The following is a 10,137-nucleotide window of genomic DNA, read 5'->3' on the forward strand; positions in this document are numbered from 1 at the left end:
ATCGCTTACATACAACAATCAGTGCTCATCATAACAAGTGTCCTCCTTAATGACCGCCGCCCATCTAGCCCAGTCCCCATCTTCCTCCTCCATCAATCCTCAGCTTGTTCTCTATCGTTATGAGTCTCTATGGTTTGTTTCCCTCTCTCTTTTTTCCTTTTTTCCTTCTTCCTATATGTTCATCTGTTTTGTTTGTTAAATTTCACATGCAAGTGAAATCATATGGTATTTGCCTTTCTCTACTTACTTCACTTAGCATAATACACTCTACCTCTATCCATATCATTGCAAACGGCAAGATTTCATGGTTTTTTTTAGAAAGAGAGGGCATAAGCAGGGGAGAGGGACAGAGTGGGGAGGAGAAAGAGAGAGAGAGAGAGAGAGAGAGAGAGAGAAAATTAAGCAGGCTCTATGCTCAGCAAGGAGCCCAATGCGTGGCTCAGTCTCATACATGACCTGAGCCCAAATCGAGAGTCAGACACTTAAACACTTAACCGACTGAGCCACCCAGGCACCCCCTATTTTTAACTTTCTGAGAAACCATACTGTTCTCCAGAGTGATTTTGCCAGCTTGCATTCCCACCAGCAGTGCCAGAGGGTTCCCCTTTCTCTGCATACTTGCCAATACCTATTGTTTCTCTCTGTCTCTCTCTCTCTCTCATCTTTGTGTGCAGTCTATATTACAAATATTTGTTAAAATACCAGTACGTTATTTCTCAGGACAAAAGCAAATATCACCCCCTGCAGAAACCTAGGAACTCTGTACAGAACTTTATAGAACAGAGGACAACACTTTGGCTGAAACCTCACTGCTGACCAGAGAATGGATTTCTGAATGGGCTCAATAAAGAAAAGGAAATCAGGAAGGGAAGATGCCCATCTGAATGAAACTTCAGCTTCCATCAGGGCAAGTCTTGTGATGGTCAAAGATTGGAAGCTGTTTTTGGAAGGTTCAGGTACAGCACAGGGGGTTCCATGTGTCGTTTGGCTACACTGGCTGAGGTGCCATTAGGTCAATGTCACTCAAATTCCTGACCAGCCAAATGCCCGCAGCAAACAGTCCCAAGTTGAGGATCAAGTTCCTCTGGAAATTGTTCCTATTGGTGGCAAAGTAGTAGGCACCCTAAAACCAATCTCTCACGTTGTCCGGAATTTCAGGAGCTTCATTTGCCACACTCTCCATACTCATGATCACCCCCCTGGAAGCCATAGGAGCACCCTCAGGATCTGCAAGGCCCTCCCCACCTACTGTTTCCTGTGTGAATTTTAGCCATTCTGACAGGGGTGAGGTAGTATCTCATCGTGGTTTTGATTTGTATTTTCCTGATGATGAGCAAAGTTCAGCATCTTTTCATGTGTCTGTTAGCCATCTGGATGTCTTCCTTGGAAAAGTGTCTATTCACGTCTTCTGCCCATTTCTTAACGGGATTTTTTTGGATGTTGACTTTGGTAAGTTCTTTATGTATTTTGGATACTAACCCTTTATGAGATGTGTCATTTGCAAATATCTTCTCTCATTCCATAGGCTGCCTTTTAGTTTTGTTGATTGTTTCCTTCGCTTGTGTAGAAGTTTTATCTTGGAAGGCAACTACACTCATCACTATTCCACCAAAACAAGAAGTATTATCTTGATGAGATCCCAGTAGTTCATTTTTGTTTTTGTTTCCCTTTCCTCCAACAACGTGTCTAGTAAGAATTTGCTTCGGCTGAGGTCAAAGAGGTTGTTGCCTGTGTTCTCCCCTAAGATTTTGATGGTTTCCTGTCTCACATTTAGCAGACAACCTCTGTTCCAGTGCTGAATCACTGCAGAAACAGCTAGAATGCTAATGAGTAAGGCAATAATTAACCTGTAAGACATAGGAAGTCCCTAAAATTTGTTGAGTCTTGAATGCTTTGAGATTAAATAAATGAAAGACACCCTTTTTATTTTAACTGTGTTTTCACTAAGATTTTTATTTGTTACCATTTGTAAGCTATGACCTTTAAATAGATTTTTGGATATGGGGCTCATATCTATTTCAGCTCATTCAATTTCAGCTCCCATTTTCCAGAAATGTCTGCACCATGAAGCTCCATTAGTTTTCCCACATCAATGTTGTGCTTTTTCAGCACTTTTTCTTTTTGAGCAAACACAGCACAGGAAGGATAAATAGATTGGCAAACCCCTTTTATGCCTTTTCCAGCATTACTTGGGATCATCTTACCTCTTTTAAGTCATTTATCTGCACCTATCTGCTTATGCTTTTTATCATCCTCCAGATTTGACAAATCCCTAGGTGCTGAGCATAAGAGGTCTTCTGATTCCAATAATGCTTTTTTTTTTTTAACCTACCTTTTTTTAACCTTCAGTAGAAGACATCCACTGAAATCCATATTGCCTCCAAATACTCCCTTATCCCTGAAAACTGTGTACTTACACAGTTTCAGATGTGATTAAGTTAAAGATCTTGAGATGAGGAATTATTCTGGGATATCTGGGTGGGCACCATGTGACCACCAGGGTCCTCAGAGAGGGCGGCAGGATGGTCAGAATTAGAGAAGGTAGTGTGATGATGGAAGCAGAGGTCTGAGGGATGAAAATAAGAAGCCAAAAGCCAATGAATGCATAAAGCCTCTAGAAGCTGGAAAAGGCCAGAAAATGGAGTCTCTCTCTAGAGTCTCCAGAAGCAACACAATCTTGCCCATGTCTTGGTTTTACCAAACAAAACCTATTTCAGACTTCTGGCCTCCAGAACTATAAGAAAATAAACTAGTGTTGTTTTACACCACTCAGTTTGTGGTGATTTTTATAGAAGCAAGAGGAAAGATACCCCTACATAGAACAGATGGAGCAAATACCCATCCATAGCCCTGGAGCCAACATGAGCTTCAGTCATGGTCTGCCATTTTTGACCAGGGAATGCATCTTGTTAAAGATAACATCCGTTCCAAGGAAGCTGGCACTTTTTGCCTGGAACATTCTCAGTGATTAGCTCGAATGTTTTAAATGCCACTTTATCTTTCTGCAGCAAGACTCTCTTCAGACAAATGGCTCTTGGGACCATCAGATGCAATTTGGATTCCTCGAGTCCATGTGACTAGTGCTTTCCCAATGGGTCTTACTGTGAGCATAGCTGGGGCTTTCCTGCAGTGCCAATCATTCTTAAAAATGGATAAGCTATTTTCTTCTTGACTCCTTTTTTTTTTTTTTTTTTTTTTGCCACATTTATACTGTGCTTGTGCCCGCTGACCACCGTGGTGCTGGTGAGAGGCGTGTGAAGCCATTGCCAGGTGCTCTCTGTAGGGTGTCCGTCCTGTGCTGAGACTCGGTCCACAGGCCTCTGTCCCTGATGACAGCAGCCCCCCTTCCAAGAGAACTGCCGTCTCTTCTGTGCTAGATGCTGGCACTCAGCTTCGGGAGCGGGTGCTCATTCTGGCTAGAGTGCAGACCGAAGCAGCAGCAGGGCCAGGCTGTCGAGCTGTGTCATGGCAGTCCCGAATGGACACTATGGAAGGACCTCTCTTGCCTGGGTGTCTCAAACCCAAAATATGGCTCCCGTTAAGTGCACATGGTGACACCTGCCAAGAAGCTGGCAATTTTCACCAGCTGTGCTTCTGTCTAGGACCATGGATCTCCAACCTGGTTGCATTTTGTTAATATCACAAGGCACTTTTTAAATAATACTGAAGCCTGAGCCCTACCTCATCCCAGTTAAACCATATCTCTGGGGATAGGACACAGGATTCTTTAAAAATGTTTATGTATTTTTGAGAGAGAGAGACACAGAGTGTGAGTGGGGGAGGGGCAGAGAGAAAAGGAGACACAGAATCTGAAGCAGGCTCCGGGCTCTGAGCTGTCAGCACAGAGCCCAACTCGGGGTTCGAACTCATGACCTGAGCTAAAGTCAGATGCTTAACCGACTGAGCCACACAGGCATTTTTAGAAAGCAAAAACAAAAACTCCCCAGGGTGATTTTAATGTGCAAATAATTGCCCTCAGCTCTTGCTTTCTGTAGGGTTCACAGCCCTGATCCAGCCACCTCCTGGCCAGAGGGCCTAGATGCTAGACAAACAGAGATGTTTTCAGGCATGGCATGGAGCAGCTTGGCTCCCGTGTGTGGTTCTGCAATTCGTTTTGAGCGTTATCGCACTGCCCCAGCTGTGTGCCTCAGGGACCTGTGGCTAAGGCCTCTGGAGCAGGACTCATCAGGCATTCTGGCTCATCTCTGCAATCCGAAATAGCAAACTCTTCTTTTATGAAGATCAGCAAAGTATCAGCAAGTTAGTTATTGGAGATCTCTAGTGCTTCCAGTAATGCCTGAACTATACCAGTGACCAGGATCCAAGGCTATTGAATGAGGACCCCTACCATATTGTCTGGGAAATTTCCCCAAGAAGCCTATCCTAGGACAACTTAAAAAATTATGATGTCATATGGCTTCAAGTTGTGTTTCTCCTTAAGTGGCAGAAGTAGATGTAGATGATCAAAAGTAAAAGGATGAGGGGGCACCTGGGTGGCTCAGTCACTTAAGCGTCTGACTCTTGACTTTGGCTCAGGTCAGGATCTCATGGTTCATTGAGATCGAGCCCGAGTTGGGCTTTGCACTGACAGCACAGAGCCCGCTTGGGATTCTCTCTCCCTCTCTCTCTGCCCCTCCCCAGCTTGCATGCGTGTACACGCACATGCGCATGCTCTCTGTCTCTCTCTCTCTCTCAAAATAAATAAATGAACTTAAAGAAAAAAAGGAATGGGATGGGGATAAGAGACAACGTGCAGACTTAGCATTCTGGGGCTGAGACAACAATCCTTAGAAAGGCCGGCAAGCCTGGCTCTCTGTCAGCTACCTGGGCACCTGGATTTCAGGAGAGTCCCCACCACGGCTGATAAGAGTGGTTCAGACACTGTTTATATGAACAATGATAGCACTTCTCCGTCCAGTGAGCCCAGCACATGCTGGCACAACTGCCCGATTTTTCTTCCCACCCCATGGCTCGCACACCAGGTGGGATGAGGGCCAGAGAATGGGAAAACCTTCCCCCTCCCAGATGCCAATTATCTCTACACATGGCAGTGTTTTCTATAACGTGGGTCACCACCACCCATCAGCACCATGGATCTCCTCCCTGGCTTCCCATTAGAATCATCTGGTAGCTTTTCAAAACATGGATGCTACGCCCTGCTCCAGATTTCCCAACTGGGAGCCCCCACAGGTGCAGTGTAGACATCTATACGTGGTGTTTCTTACCGGCAGCTGGGGCGTGGAACCCATTGGCTCACAGGCTCAATATGCTGAGTCGCAACCATTAGCTTTTCAAAAAAATTAAGTAGAAAAGAATGCATTGTACGACCAAGTTTTGGTGCAAAATGTAGTTTTTTCTGACCTATGTGTCAAGGAAAAATGTTGAAAGGCGCTGCTTGGAGACATCCGGCTGCGCTCTGCTCGCAGTCGGGGCCTCGAAGGAGGCTGTTACCACCTTTTTTGGCCCAGATTCTCCTACATTTCACCCCAGGCCAATCGAAGTGAATGCTTGGAACATATCAACACGGCCCTCTCCAGACCTTTCCCTCCGCACCCCTCTCCACTCCACACTCCCTGTCCTTGGCAAGTCCCCAGCGCCCTGAACACATGGCAGTGGAGAGCTCACTGGCCAGCAGAGAGGAGACAATGTTCAAGGATAAAGCAATGGGCTCCCCAGGGACAGAACCACATATCCTGGCTGACCTGTCCTTGCTGACTGCGGCCCTGCTCTCTTGGCCGCCACCACACTGGCCTCCATCCTGGTCTCCCAGCACGAGAATGTTCCTTCCTCCTGGCTTATTGTGTCACCTCCAGATGCTCAAATGTGTCACTGCCTAAAGGTCAACTTTTCCAACTTATCTGACTATAAGCCCCATTGTCTCACTCTTTTTTTTTTAAGATACAGAAGCCCTTGATGGGCCATGTGATTTGCTCCAGTGTGCTTAATTTTATTTTTTAATGTTTATTTATTTTACTTTTGAGAGACAAACAGAGCACAAGTAGGGGAGGGGCAGAAAGAGGGAGACACAGAATCCAAGGCAGGCTCCAGGCTCTGAGCTGTCAGCATAGAGCCTGACGTGGAGCTTGAACTCACAAACCATGAGATCATGACCTGAGCCAAAGTTGGATGCTCAACCAACTGAGCCACCCAAGCACCCTCGCCCTCTGAGGGTTGAGCTCTCTAAGAGTAAGGCTTTGCTCTGTCCACTGCTGGATTCCACAGAGTACAAAACACGGGGTCTGACAGACTCCCTACAGACTGTTCTCGAGTGAGGGAACTGACCCCATGCTCCACACACATCCTCCTCCCTGCTCTAGGCCCCCCACTTTCCTGTCTGGCAGCCCCTGACGATCCCCATCAGCTTGCAGAAGAGGAGCTGTGACCCCACCATGACATGGCCCCCTACACGCACTCTCAGCAAGAAGAATGGTTGTCAGGAGGCTCCTGCCACACCCTGAAGTGCGTCAGACACCATTGGTGCCTCCTCCCCGCAAGCCTCGGGGACCCTCAGGCCTCCTTGTCACAGGGAAGAGTTTAGAGCCGGGAGAAGCATCTCCTACACTCGCCAGATCAGATTTCTCCTACCTCCAGCTCCTACTTTTGCTTTGAATTGTCTCCCTCTCGTCTGGGTTTTGTTCTACTGTTTTGAACCCAGGTTCTCTCCTCTCTGCAGGGATGACTTTTTTGGATGGTGTTTCTGGCTCTTTAATTCAGAGCATCTTTTCTCCCCAAGATACTGCTCCTCTGATTGGCCCATGGCCCCGTGCACTGCAGCCTGCATACTGAGGTTGCCCCAATTCCTGAACATTAGCAGCTTCCAGGACACCATGGCTGAGCCTAGACTTGCTCTTTGAGGGCAAGACTGGATACCAAGCCCATGCCATGGAAGCTGGGGGTGCTGCTAAAGAGATGGGAACCACTGGTAGACCCCTGTGATGGCTAATTTTATGTGTCAACTTGCCTGGGCCATGAGATGCCCAGATGTTTGGTCAAACATTATTTGGGGCATGTCTGGGAGGGTGTTTTTGGATGAGACTAACATTTGAAATGGTAGAATGAGTAAAATAGATCACTCTCCCTAACGTGGGTGGGCCTCACCCAATCAATTTAAGGTCTAAAAAGAGCAAAAAGGCACACTCCTCCCCTTTCCCTGTGAGGAAGGGGACACTCCTGTTTCACTACTCAGTCAGCCACATAGGTCTTTGTCTTTGAATTGGAACCAATTCATGCAGGCTCTCCTGGGTGTTCAGATTGCCGACTGCTGGTCTTGGGAACCTGTCAGCCTCCATAAACACCTGAGCCAACTCCTTACAGGAAATTCCTTATATCTCCCACTGATTGTATCTTCAGAGAACTCTGCCGAATACAACCTTCCCGCCCAGAACCCACAATCCAGTTAAGAAGGTAACAAATACACGATGAAATGAGTCACAGCCCAGCAGCACATCATTTGATACCAAAGCATGGATAGAACAAAGATGAATTCTATAGGCTGGAGACATTAGGGAAAGCTTTCACAAAGTTTGCGTACGACTCTCGGAGGGCAAACCTGAGCAGAACAGAACCTAGTCACAGGTACAGAGCTTCCCGGGTCCCACCAAGAAAACCTCCACTGGGTTGGGTGGCACCTTGGAAGGAAGCAATAATGGCTTATTCATGTTTGTGTCCAGTGCCCGGCACAATGCCTGACACACGGTAAGTGCCCAGTAAATGTTTGCTCAGTGGATCAAGGGATGAAGATATTGACACAGCTACCATATTGAGAACCGCCATGGATAAATTCAGACTGACAAAACGCTGTGTCGGGACATCGAAGCAGGTACTTATCCACAGAAAAATGTGCAAACAGCAGTGGTATCAGTGGTATGGAAGAAAAAAGTGTTATCTAAGGCTGACAGAGAGACCCAGCCTTATGGGACAAAGGCTGCTCTAGAAGGCACTCAGCTGTGGATGGTAACAGTTGAGGAGCAGAGGGTCACCACTTAAGTTCTAAAAGTGTCGTTGCCTCCTTCTGTCTCCATCCTAATTCTTCTGGAGCATTTCTGCATGTAGCTTTCAGACAGTGCTGGCAACCCTCTCTCCCGGGCCACATGTCCATCGTTCATCCTGGGGTCTTACACATCTATGTAACCTCAGTCCTGCCCAAGGTCATTACTGAACTCAGTGTGGAGACCAAGCTCCCTTCCTTCTATGGCATCTTTTGGTGTTGAGCCAACGAGCCCTCAGGAGCAGTGGGAATCACCCGCAGTATGAAATCACCCCATAGCTTTATCAAGGGCACAAGAACAATTTTAAAGACAAACAGAAAGGATCTCAGAGTAGCCCAGGGAGTCTTCCTATAGTTTGGTTATAGAAAAGCCTCCTCATGATAATCTTATTTGAAGAGGAATCAAGAACAAGGCTGCAGTCTTTTGCTTTGGGATGAGTGGCTCTTCAGAGACTTGTCAATAAGTCATTTGAATGTTACCTCAAGTGTGTTTCCCCTTCCCTGTGGGAGATGCACAGTTGAGTGTCTGAGGGGCAATTGGATTCTGTTAACTTCCTGCTCCCTCCAGTCCTGCTGACTCTCCCTGAAGAGGCTATTTCCCCAAGCCTTCCACAGTCTCCATGCCCCCTGTCACCATGCTCGGCCAGGCTGCGTCCCCTCCCTTCCAGAGAACTACAAAGGTATCCACTCCGCCCGGCCAACCTCCACTCCACTCAGCCAAAGTGCAAAACTGAAATGTGACTCGTTTACAAAACTCCTCAGAAGTTCCTTATCATTCTCAAGATGAAGCTCAAAGGCACCTGATGTCCCCCAGGGCCCTTCATGACCTTGTCACTGTTGTTTCCTTGGGTCTCTTCTCTGAGAAGCTCCAACCTCCACACCTGACTAACCTTTTTGGCAGATTCTTACGGCATCCAGCTTTCTCTCACCAACCAGCTTTCTCTCCAACTGGCTGCCACTCTCCCCACTGGCCACCCCAAAGCTTGTCCCAGCTGGCTCTCTCACTCTCTCCCCTTGCTCTGCTGACCGTGGCCTCCCTCACTTTCTTCAATCCCTTGAATCCTAGTTAGGCGCCCTTCTCTGATATGTTCTCACAGCATTTTTACGTCAGTACTCATCACACTCTGTTGTAAAAGTCTGTTTTCTTATCTAGCCTGCCCAACCCCTTCCCAGGTAAGATTGTGAACTCGTGGGGGCAGAAACCTCCAGTGTCTCTCTGTCTTGGCATCTCTTAGAACTGTAGTTCTAGAATGAATGGATGGATGGACGAATGGATGAATAATACGTTCTACTAAAGACTAACAAAATAGAATTATATTATTACAACTTTTACAGAGCCCTATGATATAAAAGTAGTAATCACTTATTACCAGAATACACTGGGAAATACTGGATGCATGTCTTTTTCTTTTTTTCCCTTTGGAAGCAATATATGTTTATTGAAGAACATTTAGGAAATTACCTTGAGTAGGAAAATCAAAAGTCACCTATGGCTCCATGGTTACACGCATATTATAACATTGGTGTATCCCTTTCTACCAATATTTTAGGCTCAGAAATTCTCACAGTAACCCAATATGGCACAGAGAGATTCGGTAACTGGTTCCAGGTCACAGGACTGGTTAAATATCAGAGCCAGGGTAAGGACCCAGGCATCTTACCTCAAAGCTCTCCCTTACACTATTTCTGTTCATCCTAAGTTATAGCTACCTAGACTCAGTGCTTTGAAAGAAAATGTGCCTTAACTGTGCTGTATTTATTTTGCTATTTTATGTCTTTCATAGAATGATTTTTACTGGTTTACCTAAGTTCCTCTCACTTTTGCAAGTAATCTGTAACAATGAAAACTGTTTACATGCATGAAAACCACCAAGAAAGCCTTCTGGATACTCATTTCTGGCTATCACCCAGCAGGTTCAAGCTACGGCCTCATTGCCGACAGGTAACAGGCAGTTTGCACATGTCCTCACGTGAGACCCAAACACGGTAAACCATACAAGACGAAAATCACCTCACACAGAATTTCGTAACTTGCTTGATGCATTGAATTTCTCACTATCATCATTTCTGGGACAGGAAGGGACTTCTGAAGTGGTTTTCAAAAGATGTGAAAATCAACATGTTCTTAAATTCAGAGACGTGATAAGTAA

At 46.2% G+C, this 10,137-nt stretch overlaps 1 pseudogene; it reads right to left on the bottom strand.

Annotated features, from left to right (window-relative positions):
- Positions 1–942: 942 nt before the first annotated feature.
- On the bottom strand, positions 943–1,210 carry LOC120236920 (annotated as a pseudogene).
- Positions 1,211–10,137: the final 8,927 nt, after the last annotated feature.

This window comes from Hyaena hyaena, unplaced genomic scaffold (genome assembly GCF_003009895.1).
Source record: "Hyaena hyaena isolate Hyena2069 unplaced genomic scaffold, ASM300989v1 scaffold_165, whole genome shotgun sequence".
Taxonomy (NCBI): domain Eukaryota; kingdom Metazoa; phylum Chordata; class Mammalia; order Carnivora; family Hyaenidae; genus Hyaena; species Hyaena hyaena.